The sequence below is a fragment of the Heptranchias perlo genome, chromosome 1 (genome assembly GCF_035084215.1).
Source record: "Heptranchias perlo isolate sHepPer1 chromosome 1, sHepPer1.hap1, whole genome shotgun sequence".
NCBI lineage: Eukaryota > Metazoa > Chordata > Chondrichthyes > Hexanchiformes > Hexanchidae > Heptranchias > Heptranchias perlo.
In genome coordinates this window covers 194,061,691-194,076,039 of record NC_090325.1, presented here as the reverse complement: position 1 = coordinate 194,076,039, position 14,349 = coordinate 194,061,691, and the positions used below count along the sequence as shown (strand labels likewise).

At 43.2% G+C, this 14,349-nt stretch overlaps 1 protein-coding gene across 1 annotated transcript in view; it reads right to left on the bottom strand.

Annotated features, from left to right (window-relative positions):
* dapp1 (dual adaptor of phosphotyrosine and 3-phosphoinositides) overlaps window positions 1-14,349 on the bottom strand; it is a 68,377-nt gene that overhangs the window by 49,424 nt on the left and 4,604 nt on the right. The window lies entirely within an intron of this gene.

Below are 14,349 nucleotides of genomic sequence, written 5' to 3'. Positions count from 1 at the left end.
AATTAGATAAAGACTTGAAAGGAAAAAATTTAGAGGGCTATGGGGAAAGAGCAGGAGATTGGAACTAATCGGATAGCTCGTTCAAAGAGCTGGCACGGGCATGATGGGCCGAATGGCCTCCTTCTGTGCTGTATGACTATGATACAATGAGACTTCTCCAACTCAAGGGCTTATTGTTAAACCACATCGTTAGCTTGGTTCAGTTAGCTGTCCACTTGCTCAGAGTCAGAAGGTTGTGGGTCCAAAGCACACTCCAGGACTTCAGCACAATTTAGGGCTGACATTTCAGGGCAGTACTGAGGGAGCCCTGCATTGTTGGAGATGACGCATTAAACTGAGGCCCTATCTACCTGCTCAGGTGGACCTAAAAAGGTGCTATTTCGAAGAAGGGCAGGGAGTTCTCCCAATGCCCTGGCCAACATTTCTCCATCAAATCAACATCAACAAAACAAAAACAGATTGACTGGTCATTGGCCTCGTTTCGTGTTTGGGGAATCTTGCTGTCCACAAACTGGCGGCTACATTTGTCTATATAAAGCAGCAATTTGAAAGAAATTGTTCAGTACGCAAGGTGAACTGAATTCGTGATAAGGCACTATCCATATGCAAGTTATTTCTTCCTTAGTCGGAATGGATCTGAAAGGTCAATAAACTACATTTGTTGTTAGATCCCTACCCTTTGGCCAGACAAAAATTTTTTTTAAATTATATTTTGCTCTTCAAATTCAGTTGTACATTTTTAGTAACCATAAAGGAATACACCCGTCCATCCAGCAGAAAAAAATTCACTAAGTAAAGGGGAAGGATACTGTACAAAAGGAACAAACACACTTCCTCTTTCTTGCCTTCTGGAAAAACACCTGGCACCAATGTCAGTCTTTATTACCAGTGTTGCACATCTCCCTTGAAGAGATCCAACATTTAACAATCAGGTCGATTCCCTCAACTTTATTCAGTTGACGCCGAGGCGTCAGATCAGTGAACACCTCTACCAACTCGGGACCTGGAAAGGGTCAATCATTAGACAATCTCAGCAGAGTAGGATCTCCCCCGGATTACAATCGCCAAAGCACAAAAGATTACTCATTTTGCATTAAAAATACTTCCCCCATATAAAACCTTTACTCTTCAATGTTTGAAGAACCTTCTTTGATACTACATTAAGAATCTTGCGTCAGCTTACACTTCCTGTCTGCACAACTTGACTTCCTGTGGTCACGTTTGTCGCAATTTTGTGTCAACCTTTTCTATTCCTATGCCCATATTTTATAATGAAAAATGCCTATGTAAGCTTTTCCAAATAAAAATTAGATATTTTCCAATAACAATATTAAAGTTATCCACTGAATTATCTTTTGTGTCTTTTAATGCCTTGATTAACATTTTTACTTGAAGCCTCTCTCTGGCTTTCCCAGGCAGAGCTGTGATGCTGTGAGCTGAATTTAGATCACGCACGTGCACTGGACATAATTTAAACATAGAAAATGTATGGCACAGAAGGAGGCCATTCAGCCCATCGTGTCTGTGCCGGTTGAAATAGAGCTACCCAACCCAATCTCACTTTCCAGCACTTGCTCCGTAGCCTTGCAGGTTAGGGCACTCAGGTGCACATCCAGGTACCTTTTAAATGCAATGAGGGTTTCTGCCTCTACCCCCTTTCAGGTACTGAGTTCCAGACCCCCACCACCCCCTGGGTGAAAATTATTTTCCTCAGCTCCCCTCTAATCCTTCTACCAATTACTTTATATCTATACCCCCTGGTTATTGACCTCTCTGCTAAGGGAAATAGGTCCTTCCTATTCACTCTATCTAGGCCCCTCATAATTTTATACATCTCAATTAAATCACCCCTCAGCCTCCTCTGTTCCAAAGAAAACAATCCCAGCCTATCCAATCTTCCCTCAGAGCTAAAATTCTCCAGTCCTGGAAACATCCTCGTAAAGCTCCTCTGTACCCTCTCTAGTGCAATCACATCCTTCCTGTAATGTGGTGACCAGAACTGTACGTATCAGTATTGTTCGTTCAGCTAAACTGAGTTTTTCTTTTAAAAACTTCTAACAGTTTCCGCTCAAAAGATTTTCCAAAATTATTTAAAGAAAAGCTAGAGGACAATAAAACGGTGGGTTTTTTTTTTAAAAAAAGAGATGAGCGACTGTGTCTGTCTGTCTGTCTGTGTGAACTTGTTCTGATTATATACAAACTTTACAAAGTGAAAGACAGCAACTAAGAGTGGTGTGTGAGAGACGCAGAGACAGAGATGTGATGGGGAAGACAATATTTATCTTTCTTCATGTAATGTTACTTTAATTTCCAAATAAGAGACCAATTGAATTTTGAAGCCAGATGATTATGTAACAGTCAACAAAACACATTTGAGATAGAGTTTACGGCACAGAAACAGGCCTTTCCACCCAACTGGTCTATGCCGGTGTTTATGGGCTATACAAGCAACCTCCCACCCCTTTTCATCTAACCCTATCAATATATTGCTTTCTCCCTCATGCTTTTATACAGCTTCCCCTTAAAGGCATCTACACTATTCACCTCAACTACTCCTTGTGGTAGCGAGTTCCACATACTCACCACTCTCTGGGTAAAGAAGCTTCTCCTGAATTCCCTATTGGATTTATTATTGACTATCTTATATTCACGGCCCCTAGTTCTGGTCTCCCCCACAAGTGGAAACATCTTCTCTACGTCTATCCTATCAAACCCTTTCATAATCTTAAAGACCTCTATCAGGTCACCCTTCAGCCTTCTGTTTTCCAGAGAAAAGAACCCCAGCCTGTGCAGCCTTTCCGGACAAGTACATCCTCTCTGTTCTGGTATCATCCTTGTGAATCTTTTTTGCACCCTCTCCAGTGCCTCTACTTCCTTTCTACAAAATATGGAGACAAGAACTGTGCACGATACTCCAAGTGTGGTCCAACCAAGGTTATCATAGAATCATTGAAGTTACAACATGGAAACAGGCCCTTCGGCCCAACATGTCCATGTCGCCCAGTTTATACCACTAAGCTAGTCCCAATTGCCTGCACTTAGCCCCTATCCCTCTATACCCATCTTACCCATGTAACTGTCCAAATGCTTTTTAAAAGACAAAATTGTACCCGCCTCTACTACTGCCTCTGGCAGCTCGTTCCAAACACTCACCACCCTTTGAGTGAAAAAATTGCCCCTCTGGACCCTTTTGTATCTCTCCCCTCTCACCTTAAATCTATGCCCCCTTGTTATAGACTCCCCTACCTTTGGGAAAAGATTTTGACCATCTACCTTATCTATGCCCCTCATTATTTTATAGACTTCTATAAGATCACCCCTTAACCTCCTACTCTCCAGGGAAAAAAGTCCCAGTCTATCTAACCTCTCCCTATAAGTCAAACCATCAAGTCCCGGTAGCATCCTAGTAAATCTTTTCTGCACTCTTTCTAGTTTAATAATATCCTTTCTACAATAGGGTGACCAGAACTGTACACAGTACTCCAAGTGTGGCCTTACTACTGTCTTGTACAACTTCAACAAGACATCCCAACTCCTGGATTCAATGTTCTGACCAATGAAACCAAGCATGCCGAATGCCTTCTTCACCACCCTATCCACCTGTGACTCCACTTTCAAGGAGCTATGAACCTGTACTCCTAGATCTCTTTGTTCTATAACTCTCCCCAACGCCCTACCATTAACGGAGTAGGTCCTGGCCCGATTCGATCTACCAAAATGCATCACCTCACATTTATCTAAATTAAACTCCATCTGCCATTCATCAGCCCACTGGCCCAATTTATCAAGATCCCGTTGCAATCCTAGATAACCTTCTTCACTGTCCACAATGCCACCAATCTTGGTGTCATCTACAAACTTACTAACCATGCCTCCTAAATTCTCATCCAAATCATTAATATAAACAACAAATAACAGCGGACCCAGCACCAATCCCTGAGGCACACGGCTGGACACAGGCCTCCAGTTTGAAAAACAACCCTCTACAACCACCCTCTGTCTTCTGTCGTCAAGCCAATTTTGTATCCAATTGGCTACCTCACCTTGGATCCCGTGAGATTTAACCTTATGTAACAACCTACCATGCGGTACCTTGTCAAAGGCTTTGCTGAAGTCCATGTAGACCACGTCTACTGCACAGCCCTCATCTATCTTCTTGGTTACCCCTTCAAAAAACTCAATCAAATTCGTGAGACATGATTTTCCTCTCACAAAACCATGCTGACTGTTCCTAATCAGTCCCTGCCTCTCCAAATGCCTGTAGATCCTGTCTCTCAGAATACCCTCTAACAACTTACCCACTACAGATGTCAGGCTCACCGGTCTGTAGTTCCCAGGCTTTTCCCTGCCGCCCTTCTTAAACAAAGGCACAACATTTGCTACCCTCCAATCTTCAGGCACCTCCCCTGTAGCGGTGGATGATTCAAATATCTCTGCTAGGGGACCCGCAATTTACTCCCTAACCTCCCATAACGTCCGGGGATACATTTCATCAGGTCCCGGAGATTTATCTACCTTGATGCGCGTTAAGACTTCCAGCACCTCCCTCTCTGTAATATGTACACTCCTCAAGACATCACTATTTATTTCCCCAAGTTCCCTAACATCCATGCCTTTCTCAACCGTAAATACCGATGTGAAATATTCATTCAGGATCTCACCCATCTCTTGTGGTTCCGCACATAGATGACCTTGTTGATCCTTAAGAGGCCCTACTCTCTCCCTGGTTACTCTTTTGCCCTTTATGTATTTGTAGAAGCTCTTTGGATTCTCCTTTGCCTTATCTGCCAAAACAATCTCATGTCCCCTTTTTGCCCTCCTGATTTCTCTTAACTCTACTCCGGCAATCTCTATACTCTTCAAGGGATCCACTTGATCCCAGCTGCCTATGCATGTCATATGCCTCCTTCTTCTTTTTGACTAGGGCCTCAATCTCCCGAGTCATCCAAAGTTCCCTACTTCTACCAGCCTTGCCCTTCACTTTATAAGGAACGTGCTTACCCTGAACCCTGGTTAACACACTTTTGAAAGCCTCCCACTTACCAGATGTCCCTTTGCCTGCCAACAGACTCTCCCAATCAACTTCTGAAAGTTCCTGTCTAATACCATCAAAATTGGCCTTTCCCCAATTTAGAATTTTAACTTTTGGGCCAGACCTATCATTCTCCATAGCTATCTTAAAACTAATGGAATTATGATCACTGGTCCCAAAGTGATCCCTCACGAACACTTCTGTCACCTGCCCTTCCTTATTTCCCAAGAGGAGGTCAAGTTTTACACCCCCTCTCTAGTCGGGCCATCCACATACTGAATGAGAAATTCCTCCTGAATACACTCAACAAATTTCTCTCCATCCAAGCCCCTAATGCTATGGCTGTCCCAGTCAATGTTGGGAAAGTTAAAGTCCCCTACTATTACCACCCTATTTTTCTTGCAGCTGTCTGTAATCTCCTTACATATTTGCTCCTCAATTTCCCGTTGATTATTTGGGGGTCTGTAGTACAATCCTATTAAAGTGATCTCTCCCTTCTTATTTTTCAGTTCTACCCATATAGACTCAATGGGCGAACCCTCGGATATATCCCCTCTCACTACTGCCGTGATGTTCTCCCTAATCAAGAACGCAACTCCTCCTCCTCTCTTATCTCCTGCTCTATCTGTACAAGTTTATCATGACTTCTCTGTGTTCCAATTCTATCCCTCCAGCAATGAACCCCCGTGCTTGGCTTGCTTCTTTTAAATGGCCTTATTAACCTGCGTCATTACTTATAGTTAGAAAAGACAAATGCTAATGGCTTACAGCTGTAAGACAGAGCGGGTGAAATCCAACTTTAGAAGAAGTGCAAGAGAGGGAAAGAAAGATGGTTCCTTTCCTCATTCTAATTTTTTTTTTAAAAGTTGAGTTTTGAAAGAGAACAAAGACTCTTTGAAGGGAACAGATAGCAGGGTAGGAATGGGAGAGGGGACGGGAGGGGGAAAAGAGGGAAATTAGTTGAAGGCCAGTCATGTGAAATGGGCTCATGGCAGCCCGTTTTTGCACCGCGCTGATTTGCCATAAACATGTTTTACGCAACGGGTGAAGGCCAATTTCACGCCCTCTGTCTCCATGTTTATAATGGAAGCAGATGATGTAAACCTGTTGCACTCTAATTACACCCTTCCCACAGTGCAGGGACTCCAGCACCACCACTGCACTCCTCCAATTTTGGCCCCTGATACCCCACCCTATATACAGACACATACACACGCATGTACAGATGCACGCACATACGGTGTGCACAGTGGATTGGAAGGTAGCAAATGTAACACCGCTATTCAAGAAAGGAGGGAGAGAGAAAACAGGGAACTACAGGCCAGTTAGCCTGACATCGGTCATCGGGAAAATGCTGGAATCCATTATTAAGGACGTGGTAGTGGGGTACTTAGAAAATCATAATATGATTAGGCAGACTCAACATGATTTTATGAAAAGGAAATTGTGTTTGACAAATCTATTCGAGTTTTTTGAAGATGTAACTTGCAGGGTAGATAAAGGGAAACCAGTAGATGTCGTATATTTGTATTTTCAAAAAGCATTCGGTAAGGTGCCACATAAAAGGTTATTATACAAGATAAGGGCTCATGGGGTTGAGGGTAATATATTAGCATGGACAGAGGATTGGTTAAAGGACAGAAAAGAGTAGGGATAAACGGGTCATTTTCAGGTTGACAGGCTGTAATTAGTGGGGTGCTGCAAGGATCAGTGCTTGGGCCTCAGCTATTTACAATCTATATTAATGACTTAGATGGAGGGACCGAGTGTAATATATCCAAGTTTGCTGACGATACAAAGCTAGATGGGAAAGTAAGCTGTGAGGAGGACACCAAGAGTCTGCAAAGGGATAGAGACAAGTTAGTTGAGTGGGCGAGAAGGTGGCAGATGGAATATAATGTGGGGAAATGTGAGGTTATTCACTTTGGTAGGAAGAAAAGAAAAACAGAATATTTTTTAAATGGTGAGAAACTATTAAATGTTGGTATTGAGGGGGATTTGGGTGTCCTTGTACACGAAACACAAAGTTAACATGCAGGTACAGCAAGCAATTAGGAAGGCAAGTGTTAGCCTTTATTGCAAGGGGGTTGGAGTACCAGAGTGCTGCAATTGTACAGGGTTTTGGTGCGACCACATCTGCAGTACTGTATACAGTTTTGGTCTCCTTATCTAAGGAAGGATATACTTTCCTTAGAGGCGGTGCAACGAAGGTTCACTAGATTGAGTCCAGGGATGAGAGGGTTGTCCTATGAGGAGAGGTTGAGTAGAATGGGCCTATACTCTTTGGAGTTTAGAAGAATGAGAGATGATTTCATTGAAACATATATTATGAGGGAGCTTGACAGGGTAGATGCTGAGAGGCTGTTTCCCCTGGCTGGGGTGTCAAGAACTAGGGGGCATAGTCTCAGGATAAGGGACCGGACACTTAGGACTGAGAGGAGGAGAAATTTCTTCACTCAGAGGGTTGTGAATCTTTGGAATTCTCTACCCTAGATGGCTGTGGGTGCTCAGTCGTTGAGTATATTCAAGACTGAGATCGATAGATTTTTGGAATCTCGGGGGAATCAAGGGATATGGGGATAGGGCGGGAAAGAGGAGTTGAGGTTGAAGATCAGCCATGATCTGATTGAATGGCGGAGCAGGCTCGAGGGGCCGTACGGCCAACTCCTGCTCCAATTCTTATGTTCTTATGTATACACACACACACACATATATACAAATGTGCAGAAACACACAGGCAATAAGGAGTGGGAACCTGTGGTGATTTGGTAGTGCTCTCCCCACACACCCCTGTCCATCCATTCTTGCCCAGTTGAGATCAGCTGACTTAACACAGGCCGGAGACTGAACCAGGACCTTCCACAGTTTAAATGTTTACTCTCGAGCGAATGACTATCGAACTCTACAGCAGTTCCAGGGTCCTGCTTCCGTTGCCTTGTGAGTCAAAGAAAAAAGATTTGCACAATATCAAACAGAAAACCTCATCTTGTCCCACAGTCCATTTCAGAAAAGATGAACTGAGCTATTCCACAGTGCACGATATTGTGTACGTTCCTAAAGGGCACGAGATCACTAAAATATATAGTGGTCAGGTACAAAACATAACCAAAAAAGCTAATGGAATGTTAGCCTTTATATCTAGAGGGCTAGAATATAAAGGGGAAGTTGTGCTACAGCTATAAAGCCCTAGTTAGGCTGGAGTACTGTGTACAGTTCTGGGCACCGCACCTTAGAAAGGATATATTGGCCTTGGAAGGAGTGCAGCGCAGATTCACCAGAATGTTACTAGGGTTAAGTACCAAGGGTTAAATTATGAGGAGAAATTACATAAACCAGGCTTGTGTTCCCTGGAACATAGAAGGTTCAGGGGTGATTTGTTTGACGTTTTTAGGATTTTGAAAGGAATTGATAGGGTGGATGGAGGGAAACTTTTTCCGCTGGTGGGGGAGTCCAGGACAAGGGGACATAACCTTAAAATCAGAGCCAGGCCATTCAGGAGAGAAGTTTGGAAACACTTCTTCACACAAAGGGTGGTTGAAGTGTGGAACTCTCTCCCACAAAAAGCAGTAGTTGCTAGCTCAATTAATAATTTTAAATCTGGGATTGATAGATTTTTTTGCTAGCCAAGGGTATTAAGGGATATGGAGCCAAGGTGGGTAAATGGAATTAGGGTACAGAACAGCCATGATCTCACTGAATGGTGGAACAGACACAAGGGGCTGAATGGCCTCCTCCTGTTCCTATGCCCAATTTCCATCGCTCCACCATTGGCGGCCGTGCCTTCAGCTGCCTAGGCCCTAAGCTCTGGAATTCCCTCCCTAAACCTCTCCGCCTCCTTTAAGACACTCCTTAAAACCTACCTCTTTGACCAAGCTTTTGATTACCTGTCCTAGTATTTTCTTTTGTGGCTTGGTGTCAAATTCTGTTGGATAAATCGCTCCTGTGAAGCGCCTTGGGACGTTTTACTATGTTAACGGCACGAAATAAATGCAAGTTGTTGTGGTCTTTGTTGCAGACAAGTCATTTATAATGGAAATATAAAAATAAAAAAAATGTATGACTTTTAACATGGGGAATTGAATTATATCTGCACTTCCTGGTCCAATTATCCCTCACCCTCTAACCCCACCTCACCTGAAGACTGCACTTGGTTTTGATCCCCCCACCACTGATCAACTTGTACATATTGAATTAAATGAGGCTCTTTTGCCTAAGAATGAATCCTGGACTATTGGACCAAATCGAGTGTGTTTGGAAAGGATCAGTTACAGTGAGAGCAATGGCTGGTCCAATGAATACTTTCAAATACCAACATATTTACTGCATTGTGATCAACATACAAATATCATCATTTTTTGTTTACACAAATTTCTTTCAACTTGCATTCATGAATGTGTACATACATACAGTATGCGCACAGAGTGCAGGAATTACATTTTGAGACTATTATAGTGTCAGCCATGGCTCAGTGGGTAAAACTTTTGCCTCTGAGTCAGAAGGTTGTGGGTTCAAGTCCCACTCCAGAGACCGGAGCACAAAATCTAGGCCGACACCTCCAGTGCTGCACTGTCGGAGGTGCTGCCTATTGGACATAAAAAATCCTATGGCACTATTCGAAGATGATCAGGGGAGTTCTCCCTGGTGTCCCGGCCAATATTTATCCCTCAACCAACATCGCTAAAAAACAGATGATCTGGTCATTATCACGTTGCTCTTTGTGAGATCTCGCTGTGCACAAATTGGCTGCCACGTTTCCTATATTACAACAGTAACTACACTTCAAAAAGTACTTCATTGGCTGTAAAGCACTTTGGGATGCCCTGAGGTCATGAAAGTTGCTGTATAAATGCAAGTCTGTCTTTCTTTCATTCATCAGCAGACAAGTGACCCCTGCCCTGCCGTGCCCTGCAGCCTTCCTCTCAAGCCCCGAGAAAGCATATTCTCAAGACCCTCTTCTGTGCTAACAAGTCATTTTCTAGAGCTCCTCCTAGAACAAAAGTACTCTAGATGTTAATAGCAACATTCAGTTTTGCAAGGGTAGAAATCCTGTTTGTAATTAGCATCGACCCTTCCTGCTATTACTAATTGATCCCAGAACTGACTTGTACACTCACAAGGCATTTAAAAATATCAAAGAATTCCTTACTCAATTTTTTTTTTTAAAAAAACAAAATTGCATTCAAGAGTTGTGATCAGGGACGTTGTGTTCTGCTGGAAGAATAAATCAACGGATAAACTACTTTTTCCAACTTCTGTAACACCAGAGTTTTTCGAGTTCAAGTTATGGAAACAGAACGAAGAGCTCCAAGAATCGTTCCACACGTCTTCATCTCATTTCCATTCAATTTTTTTGTAGCTCATGTGCAGCAGTGTAGCTTGCAGTTCATTTTTTTTAATTTTTTTTAACAGATTTGGATTCTATTGCTAAACGAACGACCAGAGGTATAATTTATATCCCCATCAGCCATGGCTCAGTCAGCACTCTTGCCTTTGAGTCAGAAGGTTGTGGTTTGAAGTCCCACTCCGGAGACCTGAGCACAAAATCTAAGCTAGGCAGAGGGAGTGCCGCACTGTCGGAGGTGCCATATTTCAGATGAGGCGTTAAACCGAGGCCCCCGTCTTCCCGCTCAGGTGGACGTAAAGGATCCCACGGCCACTATTTCGAAGAAGAGCAGGGGAGTTCTCCCCAGTGCCCTGGCCAATATTTATCCCTCATGCAAAATCCCTAAAACAGATTATTAGAATCACAAAGGTTAAAGCATGGAAGGAGGCCATTCGGCCCATCGAGTCCATGCCAGCTCTATGCAAGAGCAATCCATCTAGCCCCACTCCCCCGCCCTATCCCCGTAGCCCTGCAATTTTTTTTTCCTTTCAAGCACTTATCCAGTTCCCTTTCGAAAGCCACCAACCGGCATGTCCCATGGGCACGCTCCTGTCACCCAGCATGGGTTTGTGTGCGTGTGAACCCAGACTTTTAGCCTGAGCTCTTTAATTAATCTCCACAGGTCTGGAGGATTAGAGCTGACTAATGCTTGATTGGTGGATTGAGACCAATGACGGAGCAGCCATTTTGGAACCAACCAGGAAGCAGCCTTTACCTGTCCTTCCTCATTGAATCATAGAAAATTTACGGCACAGGAGGCCATTCGGCCCATCGTGTCCGCGCCGGCTGAGAAACGAGCCACCCAGCCTAATCCAACTTTCCCGCATTTGGTCTGTAGCCCTGCAGGTCACGGCTCTTCAGGTGCACATCCAGGTATTTTTTAAATGAGTTGAGGGTTTCTGCCTCTACCACCCTCTCAGGCAGTGAGTTCCAGACCCCCACCACCCTCTGGGTGAAAAAAAATCTCCTAATTTCCGCTCTAATCCTTCTACCAATCAATTTAAATCTATGCCCCCTGGTTATTGACCCCTCCACTAAGGGAATTGGTCCTTCCTATCCACTTTATCTAGGCCCCTCATAATTTTGAACACTTCAATCAAATCACCCCTCAGCCTCCTGAATAACGGAGAATAAGGAAATGGCGGATGAATTGAACAGATATTTTGCATCCATCTTCACTGTAGAGGATACAAATAACATGCCAGAAATAATTGTGAATCAAGAGATGAAAGGGAGGGAGGAACTTAAAACATTCACAATCACCAGGGAAAGGGTTTTGAAAAAATTATTAGAACTAAAAGCTGACAAGTCCCCATGTCCTGACAGACTTCATCTTAGGGTGTTAAAAGAAGTGGCTGCAGAGATAGTAGATACATTGGTATTAATTTTCCAAATTTCCCTAGGTTCTGGAAGGGTCCCATCAGATTGGAAAATAGCAAATGTAACTCCTCTATTCAAGAAAGGAGGGAGACAGAAAGCAGGAAACTACAGGCCAGTTAGCTTAACATCTGTCATAGGGGAAATGCTAGAATCTGTTATTAAGAAGGTTATAGCAGGACACTTAGAAAATCTCAATGCGATCAGGCAGAGTCAACATGGCTTTGTGAAAGGGAAATCATGATTGACTAATTTATTAGAGTTCTTTGAGGAAGTAACAAGCAACGTGGATAAAGGGGATCCTGTGGATGTGATGTACTTGGATTTCCAGAAGGCATTTGACAAGGTGCCACATCAAAGGCCACTACACAAAATAAGAGCTCATGGTGTAGGGAGTAACATATTAGGATGGATAAAGGATTGGTTAGCTAACAGGAAACAGAGAGTAGGCATAAATGGGTCATTTTCAGGTTGGCATGATATAATGAGTGGAGTGCCACAGGGATCAGTGCTGGGGCCTCAACTATTTACAATCTATATCAATGACTTGGATGAAGGGACCGAATGTATGGTTGCTAAATTTGCTGATGACACAAAGGTAGGTAGCAAAGTAAGTTGTGAAGAGGACATAAGGAGTCTACAAAGGGATATAGATAGGTTAAGTGAGTGGGCAAAAATTTAGCAGATGGAGTATAATGTGGGAAAATGTGAACTTGTCCACTTTAGCAGGAGGAATAGAAAAGCAGTATATTATTTAAATAGAGAGAGATTGCAGAACCCTGAGGTACAGAGGGGTCTGGGTATCCTAGTACATGAATCACCAAAAGTTAGCATGCAGGTACAGCAAGAGATTAGGAAGGCAAATGGAATGTTGCCATTTATTGCAAGGGGAATGGAATATAAAAGTAGAGACGTTTTGCTACAGTTGGACAGGGCATTGGTGAGACCACATCTAGAATACTGTGTGCAGTTTTGATCTCCTTATTTAAGAAAGGACATAATTGCTTTGGAGGCAGTTCAGAGAAGGTTCACTCAACTGATCCTGGGACGGGGGGTTATCTTATGAGGAAAGGTTGGACAAGTTGGGCCTGTATACATTGGAGTTTAGAAGAATGAGAGGTGATCTTATTGAAACATATATGATCCTGAGAGGACTAGAATGGGTAGATGCTGAGAGAATGTTTCCCCTTGTGGGAGAGACTAGAACTAGGGGCCACAGTTTAAAAATAAGGGGTCTCCCATTTAAGACGGAGATGAGGAGAATTTTTTTTCTCTCGGAGGGTCGTGAGTCTGTGGAACTCCCTTCCCCAGAGAGTGGTGGAGGCAGGGTCATTGAATATTTTTAAGGCTGAGTTATTTTAGTCATACCTTTATCTACAAGTCACCTTCAGGTGTTCACCATTTTTCTTTCTCCCCTTCCACATTTTTTTGAAATAATTAATTTTTCCTCTATTTCCTTTCACAAACACCAGAGTACACGCATGGAGTGATGTCAAGTAAGGGAATGCACATGGGGCTATAACATAACGGTGTGATGAGTCTGTTTAGACACCAATAAAAAGCAATCTATTCTTTCCTCTAAATGCATTACAGAAACTTAACTGTAGAATGGGAGGGGGCGGGCGGGGGGCAGGGAGGGAGAAAGAGGGGAAGAGGAAGGCCCAAATAGCAGGCTGAACAAACCAACTCTGAGTGACTGAAAATTATTCTCTCTGCTAGCAATACGGGTTTTACTTAGAGAATCATAGAGCACAGGAGGAGGCTATTCAGCCCATCATGCCTGTGCCGGCTCTTTGAAAGAAAATTCAATTAGTTCCACTCCCTTGCTCCTTCCCCATAGCCCTGTAAATATTTCTTTTAACAAAAGGGTGATCGATGTACAGAAGAAACTGCCAGTGTATGTGTTTGAACAGGAAGCTTGCAGGGGTTTCAAGAAGGAAACTGCCAAGTTTCTGCAACAGAAAGGATTCGTGGTTATTAATATGTTGTACAAGAAATAACGTGCAAGTTTAGATAAGCCGACAGTATCATATTTCAGTCAGCAGAAGACCATAGAGTTACATAGAATTTACAGCACAGAAGCAGGCCATTCGGCCCAACAGGTCCAGACAAGCCTCCTCCACCTCACCTTATCAGCATATCCTTCTATCCCTTTCTCCCTCATGTGTTTGTCTAGCTTCCCCATAAATTCTTCTGTGTTATTCGCCTCAACTACTCCACATGGTAACGAGTTCCACATTCTCACTACTCTCTGAGTAAAGACACTTCTCCTGAATTCCCTATTGGATTTACTAGTGACTCACCTCATATTTATGGCCCCTATGTTTTGGGCTCTCCCACAATTGGAAACATCTTCTCTACATCTACCCTGCCAAAACCCCTTCATAATTTTAAAGACCTCTATCAGGTCATCCCTCAGCCTTCTCTTTTCGCGAGAAAAGAGCCCCAGCCTGTTCAGTCTTTCCTGCTAGTTATAACCTCTCCTTTCTGATATCGTCCTTAGAAAAACTGAATTTGGCAATCTGCCAAAGTCAATTAAGAATTATCACCTTTTATT